The 14,545-nt window shown below is 41.3% G+C and overlaps 1 protein-coding gene across 16 annotated transcripts in view; it reads right to left on the bottom strand.

The window, feature by feature from the left end:
- Positions 1-14,545, bottom strand: part of KLHL32 (kelch like family member 32) — a 244,189-nt gene that overhangs the window by 204,596 nt on the left and 25,048 nt on the right. The window contains exon 1 of one of the 16 annotated variants that reach the window (XM_042939401.1): positions 3,630-4,567. The exons of the other annotated variants lie outside the window; for them this stretch is intronic. The gene's annotated coding sequence lies outside the window, so the exon portion shown is untranslated. Of the gene's footprint in view, positions 1-3,629; positions 4,568-14,545 lie in introns of those variants that run through there. 16 annotated transcript variants of the gene reach the window in all.

Below are 14,545 nucleotides of genomic sequence, written 5' to 3'. Positions count from 1 at the left end.
CCCTCAGTTTGTTCTCAGTTTTTAACAGTCTCTTATGCTTTGGCTCTCTCCCACTCTAACCTCTTTTTTTTTTCCTTCCCCTCCCCCATGGGTTTCTGTTATGTTTCTCAGGATCCACATAAGAGTGAAACCATATGGTATCTGTCTTTCTCTGTATGGCTTATTTCACTTAGCATCACACTCTCCAGTTCCATCCATGTTGCTACAAAAGGCCATATTTCATTTTTTCTCATTGCCACGTAGTATTGAAAATGATGTTTTTATACACACAGGTGAGTGTTTAAATGGGTACTCATTCCAGGGGCCAATCTGTACATATGTATCAAAGGCCTTAAAAATGGGCAAGGCCTTTGATCTAGAAATTCCACATCTAAAAACCCATCCTATGGAAATAATTAGGTAAGTGTGCAAAGATATATGCTCAAGGGGGTTCACTGGAGTGTTGTTCATATGAGCAAAAAATGGAAGCAATCTGTATGTTAGGAAATGAATTGAATAGTATATATCCTTCAATGAAGAACCAAGCAGTAATTTAAAATGATAATGTAGAAGGTGCCTGGGTGGCTCAGTCAGTTGAGCACCTGACTCTTTTTTTTTTTTTTTTTTTTTCAACGTTTATTTTATTTTTGGGACAGAGAGAGACAGAGCATGAATGGGGGAGGGACAGAGAGAGAGGGAGACACAGAATCGGAAACAGGCTCCAGGCTCTGAGCCATCAGCCCAGAGCCCGACGCGGGGCTTGAACTCACGGACCGTGAGATCGTGACCTGGCTGAAGTCGGACGCTTAACCGACTGCGCCACCCAGGCGCCCCCTGACTCTTGATTTCCATTCAGGTCCCAGGACCCCAGGATCATGGGATCGGGCTCCACTGAGCATGGAGCCTGCTTGAGACTCTCTCTCTCTCTCACTCTCTCTCTCTCTCTCTCTTTCTCTAACTCTCTTTCTCTCTCTCTCTCTCCCTCCTTTCCTCCCTCCCTCTGCCCCTCTCACCCCCATTCATGCTTTCTCACTCTAAAAAAATAAAAATAAAATAAAATGATGGGGCAGATACATACTTTAAAAAAAATTTTTTTTAATGTTTATTTATTCTTGAGAGAGACACAGACAGAGCATGAACAGGGGAGGGACAGAGAGAGAGGAAGGCACAGAATCCGAAGCTGGCTCCAGCACAGAGCCCAATGCAGGGCTTGAACCCATGAACCGCAAGATCATGACCTGAGCCGAAGTCAGATGCTTAAACCGACTGAGCCACCCAGGTGCCCCGATACATACTTATTAATGTGAGAAAATACTTAACATGTTTTAAGAGAAAACCAAGTAATAAATCAATACATACTGTGTTATATAAAACTGCCTTTGTAAAAATACATATTTCAGATATTAATAATGATTACTGTCATGTGCAAGATTTTAAAACTTTTGGTCATCCGTACTTTCTAATGTTCCTACAATAAACATGTACTTTAATGTGCGTAATTAAAAACATGGGTAAACAAGAAAAGGAGGTTTCCATTTGTGTCCCCATCCAGTGTTTACCAGACATAATAACTTTAGGCAAGTCAATGTATGCCAAGACACAGCTGCTTCAGATAGAAAATTGGGACAATAATAAACTATACCTCTCAGGGCCAGTATGGGAATAAAACCAAAAGCAAAAGCACTCTGAAACTGTAAAGTACTTGATAAACACTGGTTGTTATTACCACCAATAAAAGACAACTCATCAAGAGATTAGGGGAAGAAAAACTGATAGACACTCAGGTGATATGAGAAGAGGAGGGGAAACGCTGGTCCTCCCCACCTGCACAGGCCCTCACGTGTGTGGCAATGCAGTTGTTCCTCAGGGCCACATTCAAGGGAGGCCATGGTAATGATGCAGGTGACAGCACTTAGCAAGTGTCCAGCATAGGAGGTGCTTTCCTGCTCTTCTTTAATTCATTAGGCACTTTACTCTTTCTTTTTATGGATCAGGATACTAAGTCATAAAGAGGTCAGGTAATTTGCTGAAAGCCACACAACTGTGAGGTAGGGAAACCAAGTTTCCAAACCAGCAGACCGGCTCCAGAGGCCACACTCTTAACAATAACATTAACACTAACACAATTAACACTAACAAAGGGAATGTATTCCAGGACACAGTCACACCCTGAAGTGCTGAAGAGATCAAGACCGAGAGCTGTGAGTACAAAGTCCCCAGGCTGGAATGCTAAGGCAACATCACCTCCAACTCAAAATGAAGAAAGTTTCCAATAATCTAAAATGGCCAAAGACTGAATAAGTTACTATGCGAGGTAGTATATCAATCACTGGAAGTCAAAAATGGGGCCATAACACATCTGAGGTTGTTCTGAAACAAACAAAAATGGCCCTAAGCTTACCTGAGCCACAGAAGCCACCAGCAGGGGATGAGGACCTACAACCACCACTGACTGCTATCTCTCAAGGAGGTCCCTGCTATGGCTCAACTATGTCCCTGCCAAGGTTGCACATCCAAGTCCTGACCTCCATTCCCTTAGAGTGTGACTATGTTTAGAGATAAGGCTTTTAGAGAGGTAGTTAAGGTAAAAAGAGGTTATATGGGTGACTTCTAACGTAGTATCACTGGTGTCCTTATAAGAAGAGCTTAGGGGGTGCCTGGGTAGCTCAGTCAGTTAAGCGTCTGACTCTGGATTTTGGCTCAGATCATGATCTTGTGGTTCGTGAGTTCAAGCCCCACATGAGGCACTGTACCGACAGTGCGGAACCTGCTTAGGATTCTCTCTCTTCCTCTCCCTCTGCACCTCTCCACTCACATGTGCGCACTCTCTCTCTCTGTCTCTCTCTGTCTCAAAAATAAATAAACATTAAAAAAAAAGAGCTTAGGACACATGCAAGCACAGAGGAAACAAGTATGTGAGGACACAGCAAAAAAGATGGCCATCTACAAGCCAAGAAAACAGGCCTCAGAAGAAACCAACCCTGCCAACATCTTTATTTCCAATTTACAGCCTCCAGAACCAAGAGAAAATAAATTTCTGCCATTTAGGCCACCTGGTCTGTGGGACTTTGTTAAGGCAGCCCTAGCAGACTAATACAGTTCCCACAGGTGGGCACAGCCCACCAAGAGTGGGTCCTTGCCATCACCATTCTGCTCCATGGTGGAAATGAGCCTTCTCCAGACACTGCTGCCTCCATCCACCAGTCTCTTCAGAGCTTCTCTTCAGCTCACAGGCTGTGCTGTGCCCACTGAGCCCCTACCTCCAGGGCTGGGACAGCCCATGCTCTGCTCAAAGCTGGGCCACAGGTGACTCTGAGAAACCATCAACCTTCTAGGACCCCTGGCCTGAGGCAGCTGCCTGTCCTCCACTGCTCCATAGGAGTACTTGGCCCACCGCTCTCACTTTTCCAGTCAGTGCTCACCTTTCTCCAGGTGTAAAACCCACCACTCTTTGAGGAAAGTCCCTCTGGGGAGTTGCTCCGACTTCTAGGCATTCAGTTTGTGTGTTCCACCAGAGAGCCATCTTCTTTTAGGGTTTCATAAGTACCGAGGAGGCCCAAGCACAGGGATGAGGGTCCAGGGTGTGGAAGTACTGCCTAAAGCACCTGCCACCTTCCAAAAGTCTGTCTCCACGGTAAACCTATGCGTACCTGCACACTTCCTGCATAACTTCAGGTTATTATCTTCCTCAGGGGGCTTCTACGAAGCTGTCTTCTACAGGTAACTCCACCAGTCTGTCACACAAAGACCACAAATGTCTTTCCAACTCAGTCCTGTTGCCAGATCCACCCACAGAGGGAAGGGAGAAACAACCACCCATCTCCACATGCTGGGGGATGTAGAGACCCAGCTTCAGCCACGATACCCAGGTACCTGGCATTCAAACGAATATAGGCAGAATCCTTCACCATCCGATCATCTCACTGCTCTGCTTAAAACTGTTGGTATTAAGTCAAATTCCCTTCAATGGACCCCTGCCAACATTTCCAGCATTGTGTCCTGCCACTTGACTTCTTGTTTCCTGGTCACAGTCATGCAGATCTGTTCGTCCATGTTGAACTATTCTCTCTCTTCGGGGCACTGGTACCTGTCATCTCCTCTGCCCAGGACTCTCTACCCCTCTGCTTTGCCTGGTTAGCTCCTATTCATCCTGCAAATCTCAGGTGTCACTTCCTCTGGGGAGCCTTCCCTGATATCCCCAGGTCTGAGTTAATTACTCTTGGACACGCTCCAGTAGCACCAATGCATCCATACCTACCCCATAATCAGCACTGTCTACAATTACTTGTTTAGAAAGGCAGACTCTATTGCCTCAGCCTCATTTCTACCCATAGCCCCAACCCCAAGCAGTGAGCTCCTTAAGTGGGTGACCATTCCCCTTAGGGGTAATCCCGGTTTTGCCCACTGTCCCAGTATAATTACTAATTATTGTAATTATTGTCCTCTTTTGTTTTCCAGCTTGGATGATAAATTATTTGCTCATCCTGTCTATATAGGCAGGATCCACATCAGTCTTGCTCCCTATCTCGAATCCCTCGGGACTACCATTATTCCCACAAAATTTCCCAAAGGAGAAAAAATAAAAGCAGAGTGTATCTCCATTTCAGAATGAAGAACATGAGATCTTGATGCTAGATTATTTGCATATATTGAATCACAACGTTTTGGTTTACAATATGAAATTCGTGCCCTAAGAAGAATAAAATGCTGCACTGAATATCCAAAATCTCTCTGGTAAGAAAGAGGATGAAGTATGTATAGTCACCTCATGAATATAGCTGGAGACCCTGAGGAGCAAACTAAACTACGATGTTCACAGCAGCTCCCTGTGTCACATTAGCACAGCCCTTTCCAGCTCTCACTTCAATTTAATTTCTAGCTCTATCACTCGTCTATGAATAGAAACATAAAATGCTCGGATCAGTTACACCATCTTGTCAAAATAACCTAACCAGCAATTATAACATCCTAAGGCGCTTTTAAAAAATGTTGCCATAAAAACTTCTTATTAAAGAATTTCTTATAGCTCTTACAGTACTGAAAACGAAACCATCCATCGGCTTCTTTATAGATGGCACAATGTAGATCTTGAGCATTTTCTGGTATACAAATTATTTGTATGATAAATAACATTGTATGGCAAAAAAATAATCAGTGTGCCTCATTTACATAGTCATTTTATTTCATCAGAAGATTCTCTATGAAGAAGTTCTTCATCAGACAGTAAAGGAACATTCTCCTCTGATTAATGATTGTCCTCTAACAAATAGAAAACATGTAGTTTACAGTTCCCCAACCTATAACATAGGCATAATCCAAACTCCATTTTCAAATGGAGAAAGTCTTACTGTTGAGTTTTAAAACACAGACTCTTCATTCATTCAAGTATTTCCTAAAGGGTTAATATATTTCCAGGAATCACTGAACAAGAGGTGATGGCAGACACAAAAGAATTAAAAATAGTCTCTGCCCTTCAAATAACTTACCAAGTAAGATATAACGTCCACATCTGCAGTATTCTAATAGTAAAAGATAGTTTGAATTTTCTTCTAATGAAAGATATACAATCTTTCTCTCATTTTAAATTTCTAAAACTGAGGTGGTACCTTAAATCAATATGTTTATTAATATACTACTATTTTTTTTCCCTTGAAAAGGGAGCATTAGAAGCTCCACAAGAAGAACATCCACAAGAAGCATTAGAACACTATAGTCCAAGTGTCTAAATTGTTTTAATGTTTTTTTTTTTTTTTTTGAGAGAGAGAGAGAGCACAATCAGAGGAGGGGCCGAGAGAAAGAGGGAGACACAGAATTGGAAGCAGGCTCCAGGCTCTGAGCTGTCAGCACAGAGAGCAACACAGGGCTCGAACCCACAAACCATGAGATCACCTGAGCCAAAGACAGATGCTTAACTGACTGAGTCGCCCAGGCACCCCTCCAAGTGCCTAAATAAGAAGGCTAGGAGTGCATGTACTATTACATTTAATTATAATGATCTAGCAATGTAAGAACTAAACGGGTCCGTTTTTCAGAAGCAAAAGCTGAAGCTCAGCAGGCTGAACTGCTTTGAGATTAAAAAACAAAAACAAAAATGGTAATTGTGAAGCTGAGACTCAAATCCAGCCCTGTTACATCCTGCTGCACCACACTGCCTACTGCCTTCCCAAGGGCTAGATGGCTGTCAGTAAGAATGATGAGGGAGGTTGGGGCACCTGGGTGGTTCAGTGGGTTGGACATTCAACTCTATTTTGGCTCAGGTCATGATCTTACAGTTCATGTGATGGGGTTCCACTTCACTTAGCTCTGCACCAAGTGTCAAGCCTGCATGGGATTCTCTCTCCCTCCCTCTCTCTCTCTGCCCCTCCCCTGTTCATGCACGTCCTTGTTCTCTCTCTCTCTCAAAAAAAAATTTAAAAAAAAAAGAAGAATGATGGAGGGAGGCTAAGCAGAGGAGTCCCAAAGGATGCAGAGAGAAAGGAGAAGGCTTTCTAGATCAGAAATACAACACAGCCAAAGATTTTCCAGTTATACTTCTGGCAAGAACCCTGTACCAGCTAGAGAAACAGACATGTATTCAATCTGCTATCCTTAACAGGAAGCCTTTTAACAGAAAGTTCCACTTCTATACCCATTTTACTGATTACAAAATTGAGGTTTGAAGAAATTAAGAACTTCATGAAGGTGACACAATCAGTATGGAAGCCAGGGTGAAAACCCAGGCAGTCTACCTCCAGAACCTACCCTTTTTAACCAGTAAGCTCTCCTGTGTCTCCAGCTAGTACAAATGTATAACTTATACTCCAAGTTCTTGTGTGTGTTGAACTTCTCATCTGGAAAGCCTGTGATAAACATGCTAACTCTCTCAGACAAAATATTTGATCTTCCATGAAAACACAGATCTGACCAGGATGAATAACAAAGAATTGACTCTAACAATTCACTAACCATAGTCTCACTCTTGTCACAATGTAACAAATGTTTCAGTATAACATTAAAATAGCATTTATCATACACCAGGAATTAAGGGCAAACAAGATTAAAATGACTGTAAAGCAAAATTTCTGTGTTTTTTTTAACATGAAAAGTGACAAAGGCCATCACTTCTTACACCATAATTTCCTTAAAATAAAATGCAAGAAGGATGTGGGCATGAGGTTAAGTTTCTTCAGCTGGGCTGAGCTACATATTAACTGACAACTATGACTTATAGGGGAGGGACCATGTTCCGTTTATCTCTGTGTCAGAAGGAGCCTTGTTCTTAGAAGACTTGCTAATAAGTCCATTTTCATCAAGTGTTCTTTTTTTAATGTTTATTTACTTTTGAGAGAGAGAGAGAGAGTGTGAGCAGGGGAGGGGCAGAGAGAGGGAGACAGAGGATCTGAAATGGGCTCTGCACTGACAGCAGAGAGCCTAATACAAGCCTCAAACTCACAAACTCTGAGATCATGACCTGAGCTGAAGTCAGACTCTCAACCAACTGAGCCATCCAGATGCCCCATAAATTGTTTTTATTTAGGGGGTTAACGGTCTTTCAGCACAGATGCAGAAGTTCCAGATACCTCCAAAAACACTTTTCTCTGTCACTGAAAAGGCATCCTGAGTCTTTTACAGAATAGGTACATAATCCTAACAATTTCAAGATACAAAGACCAAACAGAAATCCAAATTTCATCTTCACTGAAAAATAACATCAGGGGCATCTGGGTGTCTCAGTCTGTCTGACCCTTGGTTTCAGCTCAGGACATGATCTCACAGTTTGTGGGTTTGAGTCCTGCATTGGGATCTTCGCTGACAGCTGCAGAGCCTGCCTGGGATTCTCTGTCTCCCTCTCTCTCTGCGCCCCCCCCCCCCACTTTCCCTCTATCTCTCTTTTTCTTTAAATAATTAATTAACGAGGAAAGGCAAGGCAAGGCAAGGCAAGGAGGAAAGGAAAAGAACATCACTTTAAAACTTTCACTTTCACAAAAATCCCTTGGCTATGAATCTTCAATTTTAAGATAATATTCCATTGTCCTGCTTTATACAGGAGGGGGTTCAGGACATACTACACCAAAATGTGGCACCTTGGAGTTCTGAATATTACAAGCTGAAGGAAGCTGAGAAAGCACATGTGCAGTAAGGACTTTCTGTCATTCCCCAGAAGCAGGTCATAAAACCCTGATATGAGAGGTACCCTCCCTGTACGCGGAGGAAAAGAACATCCTTTTCTCCAAGATGCAGGAGGAATTTGAACGAACAGGCTTTGCTGTTTCTCCCACACTACTATACTTACTTCATACCATTTTTTATCCTATCACGTTTTTTCCAAGAATTTTCTCTTTTCATCAAACCTATCATAAAAATGCTCAGATTTTAATCACTTCTTTGGGTCTTCATTTCCTTATGAAGGTTCCCATGTCATGTAAAACTCATGTTAAATAAATTTGTATGCTTTTATCTTGCGAATCTGTCTTTTGTTACAGGTATACAAAGATCTAGAACTCAGAAGGGTGGAGGAAAAATATGTTTTTCTTCCTCTATGCACAGAATAACTAAGCAGCAAGATGAGGCACTCAAAATACTAAAATCAAAACTTTACACTCACCACAGAATATTGATTTGAACAAAAATGTTTAAAGTCAGTATAATTTAATTCCAATTGTCAATGGCAAACCATTTTACACTGAGTTTCTTGTCCTTAGTTTTAACTACTACCACTAAAATACCTTTGAGAAATATCCAACTTACCGGTGAAACAAAAATAGGAATGTTGTACTTTCTGATTCACAATACCAAGTACACTGTGAAATATCTGTAAACAGTGCAAAATCATTAATCTCACTGGGAAACTCTTAAGATACTGTCTTATGAAATTATATAAGATGTGTCATTAATAACTTGCATAAGCCTGTTATGAGCGATCCAGTCAAGTAGAAGATATTAATATTTTTAAAAAAAGTGAAATCTAAATTTCAACAAATTTGAAATGAGTCAACATTATATAAAAAGATGGCAGCAACCATGGAAATGGACTCAGGGACTCTGGATCCAGGTTAATGAGTAACAAGTGTGGACCAAATGCGACGGAGGGCAGAAAAAGTATAGCAGAAAGAGAACACTGATTAACCAGAGCATCAGAGCTGGAGCTATGAAGAGCCAATTCACATGAAGCGAAATGCATGAGGATTTTTGGAATACTCACCTATCTGAAACTATTAACTCCCACTATGTGCCACTCCCTCCTCTAGGAGGCACAGTTTAAAACAAGACAGACAATGTCCCTATTCTCTTAGAACACAGATTCTAGAGGGGAGTAAAAGCAAATAGGCATACAAGAAAACACTGGATAGCAACTGGGTGCTGCACTGAACAGAACAGCGTGATGTGACAGAATCAAAGAGCATTTAGTTTGAATGGTCAGTAAAGCCTCTGAAGAAATGAAGTTAAATCTACAATACCACTTAAAGGGGCTCCTGGGTGGCTCAATCTGTTAAGTGTCCGACTTCAGTCCAGGTCATGATCTCACGGTTCGTGAGTTCGAGCCCCACGTCGGGCTCTGTGCTGACAGCTCGGAGCCTGGAGCCTGCTTCAGATTCTGTGTCTCCCTCTCTCTCTGCCCCTCCCCCGCTCTCGCTCGCTCTCTCCCTCTTTCTCTCTCTCAAAAATAAATAAAACACGCACAAAAATTTTTTTTAATTAGTACTCCCTTGATTATACAAATGTCAGAATACTAAGGAATATTCCAAAGTCATGGAAAAGAAAGTTTTCCACATTATGTTTTGTGATTTGAGACATGTTTTGAATTGCTACATGACTTTTTGGCATGAGTCAGAAGAAGAGGAGGAGAGTGGAGTCTGTTTTCTTGGCTCAGTCAATAGGCTTGGGTGAGCTTGAGAAGTAGGAGGATGAATCTCAGAATAGTGTGGGGGAGGTGGAGGGGAAAAAGGCTGTCAAATCTATCATGTTTGATATTTTACAATGACTGAAGTAGAATCCTTCCTTTATCAATCCTTGTTTCCCCAATGCCCAAGAGCTAGGATCACAAAGTTCTGGGGTTCTTTTTCATTTTCTAATGAAGATATTATTGCCCTTTGGTGATATCCTAGCCATACATAGGATTTAGAGTATACAGTATTATGTAGTATTCGCGAAAATAAAACCATCATGTTTATTTCATGAAGAAAGCACGTGAAAATTATATCCTATGATTTCAATAACTATCACAGTAAAACAGGCTTACCTTCCTACATCACAAAAATTTTCTTTACATCTCAGAAACTATCTCATGTCTTAGAATATTTTTCATCTATATACCATTAAAAAAAACATTTTGGTCTCTTTGGAGAAGTTGATAGGAACGCCACCTAGCATGAACTACCAAGCAGAGGATATGAACCCAACCTCAAGGTTGAGGTATAAGGTGAAGTAATTTTCCCAAGGTCAGCAGGCTAGAAAGTAGCAGAGGCAGGACTGGAACCTAGGCAAGTCTGACTAGAGTTTACACCCCTCATCATAGACGATGCTGCACCCAGCATTAGCAATACAGAATAGCTGGACTTCACGGATTTTTCAGAATACAAACTCTCTTCCATAATTGCTTAGTAATTTCCAAGATGTCGGCTATAATAAATAATTTTCTGGAAAATATTCAGCATAGCTATTTCTCTTTGGGACCCTCTAAATTCTAGCGTTGGGATCCAGAAAGGCATATAACATAAGGATAAGAGTGAAAACATTGTAGTGGAACTGTCTGGTTCCAACCCCCATCCCACAAGTAATATGACCTTGGGCAAGTAAACCCCTCTGTGTCTCAGTTTCCTCATTCTGTAAAAGGATGTTAATAACACAATCTACCTCACCACACAGGTATAAGGGTGGGTTTGATGAATCAATATAAGTAAGTATAGCACTAAGAACAGTGCTATGAAAATAAAATATATCAAGGTGTTAGCTGTTGTCATCATGATGCCAAGAGTAAAAAGGGCTGCAAACTTCAACCCTACCTTATCTCCCATCTATACTCCTGAAATACCATAATTCTATGTACTGAGGTATAAGGTAAATCAAAGCCTCAAAGACGATGATGTGTAACCCTGTAAAGATGCCTGGAAGATACTGCTCATTACTTTCACTATGCTCTATTTAACGAGAATCTTGAGAGAGATTTCTTTCTAACCCTAGCATTCGATGCTCCTGCATGATTGGTTTTGTTTTATTCATAAATGTTTTAAATACAGGAACTAATCAAGCTTCACATTTTAAAGTGACTGCCAAGGACATCTAGAATGAAATACGCTCCCACTCTTACTAAGTATCTAGAACCTAATGGTACACGTTTTTCTAATATTGTTCAGTTTGTGTTGTTATGCCCATTCCTTCACTTTTTCCTTTACCAGTCACTTCTCATTTACGTTAAACTCTTTTATGTATTTATTTTTTAATAACCAAGATATGAGGGGCACCTGGGTGGCTCAGTCCGGTTGAGCGTCCGACTTCGGCTCGGGTCATGATCTCACGGTTTGTGAGTTAGAGCCCCGCATCAGGCTCCGTGCTCTCAGTTCAGAGCCTGGAGCTTGCTTCGGATTCTGTGTCTCCCTCTCTCTCTGCCCTCCCCCACTCATGCTCTGTCTCTCTCTGTCTCTCAAAAAATGAATAAACGTTAAAAAAAATTAATAAAAAAATAACCAAGATATGAAACAATCTGTCTGGAAGAACAGGAAAGGGACAGACAGGAAGATGTAAGAATGATGATCTCATTAGGACCTATTTCCAGTTTTGTGGGAGCAAAGTTGGAATATGCTTCTGAGCTAATGGTCTAGGAAGTGCAAAACAAACAGAATATGAAAATCACAAGTTCAGAAGTGGACTTCCATTACCAGCACCTCCCACCCCACCCTGCCATACTTTAACCTGCCCAACGATCAGTATCAGTATCAATAAAAAAATTCTCCAGCCCCCTATTCCTCACGAAACAATAAAACACATGTAATAATTCCAAGTTCATAGGCAGTGAAATGACTGATTCTTGACTCAATAACAAGTATTGGCTGAGTGCCTACCTCATCACAGGTATCCTTCCAGACACATGGGATATACTGGTGAACAAAACAGGCAAAATGCTTACCTCACTGAGCTTACCTTCTACATAGGAAGACAGATAACAAACAATAAACATGGCAAATAAGTAAATTATAGGGTATAAATTATAGGAGGGAATGCTATGAAAAAAATCAAGCAAGGTAAATGGGATCTGGATGAAGGATTTGTGTAAAAATTTTATTTTTATTAGGAACTAAAACTAAATATTATATATAATTCTGAGTGATTAAGATTGTCTAGAATGGTGTATATCAACTAAAACAAAATTAAAAAAAAAATTTTGTCCTAAATAAACTCAACACTTAAAATGTCTAAAAAGTTACTAATTCTGTTGATTTGTCGTTGGTAAAATGAACATTTTCTCATAAACCAAAACAAGTTACACCCTATCATTTGTGTAAAGTCTTATTTCCCAGCCACCTGAGTAAGAACTGTACTCCCAGAAACTGTTATAAAGCATTCCATGTCTGGCGTCACACCCCACACCTGTAACCGCAGAAACTCCCACTAGACAGGGGAGACCAGCTCATCAGTTCCAGAGTTTGTCTCACAGCCTCTCAAAACTGGACTTATAGGGGTGCCTGGGTGGCTCAGTCGGTTAAGCATCTGACTTCAGCTCAGGTCATGATCTCACAGTTCAGGGTTCAAGCCCCACATAGAGCTCTGTGCTGACAGCTCAGAGCCTGGTTCAGATTCTTTGTCTCCCTCTCTGTTACCCTCCCCCCCCCCCTCAAAAATAAAGAAACATTTAAAAAAAACTGGACCTGTGCTCTCAGCCCCCATTATTCTCACTTGTCTACTCTATGCAGCAATGTCTGCTGCTCAGTCTACTGAGGTGTACACGAAAGGGGTGCAAGCACATGCCCAAATCACTGGCAATGGTAGGAGAGACTGTAACACTCCCTGGGTGCCACAAAACCACTTCCCTGAAGGAGCCACTGCTCAAGAGTGCCCTTTCCTACTTCCAATTCACCAATGCCAGTGTCCACTCTGGATGCCAAAGGAGTTTCAAACGATGCTTCTGTATCTTTCTTGCTCTTTGTAAAGAATCTCCCTCTTTCTAGGACTTGGACTTGATTCCAAGTGAACTTGGGCCAGGGTAGCACTTGCTGCTGAGCAGCAAACACTGTGCTGTACTTGGAATCAAGCCTTTGCTCAGACACTAGCCCACTAGGCTAGAACTAAGCTTGTAAGTTTTATTCTCTCCACAAGATCTGTGATCTCCACTAGGGCTTATGCCACAACTTCTCCAGATACACCCCAATCTTCGGGAACATGTTGGGACTTCTGATCTAAGGGAGGTGGATATGAGCTTCTAGCTTTTTGGAAGGGAAGCATCACTATGGGCATCGTGGTGAGCAAAGGAAAAGCGCTGGAGTTAGCCTTGCTATGCACTGCCCACAACTAGCAGAGAATTACCACAGCGATGTGCTGGATGAGTGAGTAATAATTTAAAACAACAACAAATAGGAACATCTGGGTGGCTTGTTGGTTGAGCGTCCAACTTCGGCTTAGGTCACAATCTCAAGGTTTGTGAGTTCGAGCCCTACATCAAGCTCACTGTGTCAGCGTGGAGCCCACTTTGGATCCTCTGTCCCCTCCTCTCTCTGCACCTCCCCTGCTTGCGCTCTCTCTCTTAAAAATAAATACACATTTAAAAAATAATAATAAAAATCAAGTACATGAAGCTACATCAAATTTCTCAAGGAAATGCTTTCCAAATTATTTAGGGTAGCTCATAAGAGATCCATAAATTCAGTACATAAATATTGGAGCTATATAACATAGGACACAAGTCATACCCTATATGTGAGAAGAGTTATCAAAGTAGTGTTATATTCTTAGAGTTATAAACTTAACAACGAAGATGATCATTCTTCCAATGCAGAAAGTTCTATCTGTCCATTAACAGTTTTTCCCTCCTGTGACTATTTACTCTTCTGATGAAGAGTAAATCCAGAAGATTCGACCAGAGAAAACAGTTCTGATATTTCACAAACATACCGATACATTATAGACTTTTCTGCCACCTCACAGATTTGAAAAGTGTTACGAAATCATGAAAAAAAACCTCATGTTTTACCCCAACCTCACGACTTTCTACTAGTATAACTTGGGCAAACCTATTAGCCTTTCTCAGGCAACAGTGACTTCTCCGTAAGACAAGGGTCTCTTGCATGACGCTTTCGGTGACACTAATTGAAATGAGTTTAAAAGGATTTTCTAAACGATGAGGTACATTATAAGCTCACGGCATCATCAAACTCATTCTGCTACTGTGGCAGATGGGACATTTCTCTCCTAAGAACCGGAGAGATCTAAGAAAACTGACTTGTTCTCCCAAAACAGTGTTCTGCCAGATGCTATTACATAATTGTATTTTGTAAAGAAGTTAGAAAAGACAATGGATTAAGACTCGAAGTTCATTATCTCCACAGAGCATGTTTAGGCAGAATATCTGAATAAAACAAGAATGAAAACATTTCAT

Source organism: Panthera leo, chromosome B2 (assembly GCF_018350215.1).
Source record: "Panthera leo isolate Ple1 chromosome B2, P.leo_Ple1_pat1.1, whole genome shotgun sequence".
NCBI classification, from domain to species: domain Eukaryota; kingdom Metazoa; phylum Chordata; class Mammalia; order Carnivora; family Felidae; genus Panthera; species Panthera leo.
The sequence above is the reverse complement of the archived record's forward strand: the minus strand, read 5'-3'. Positions and strand labels throughout refer to the sequence as shown.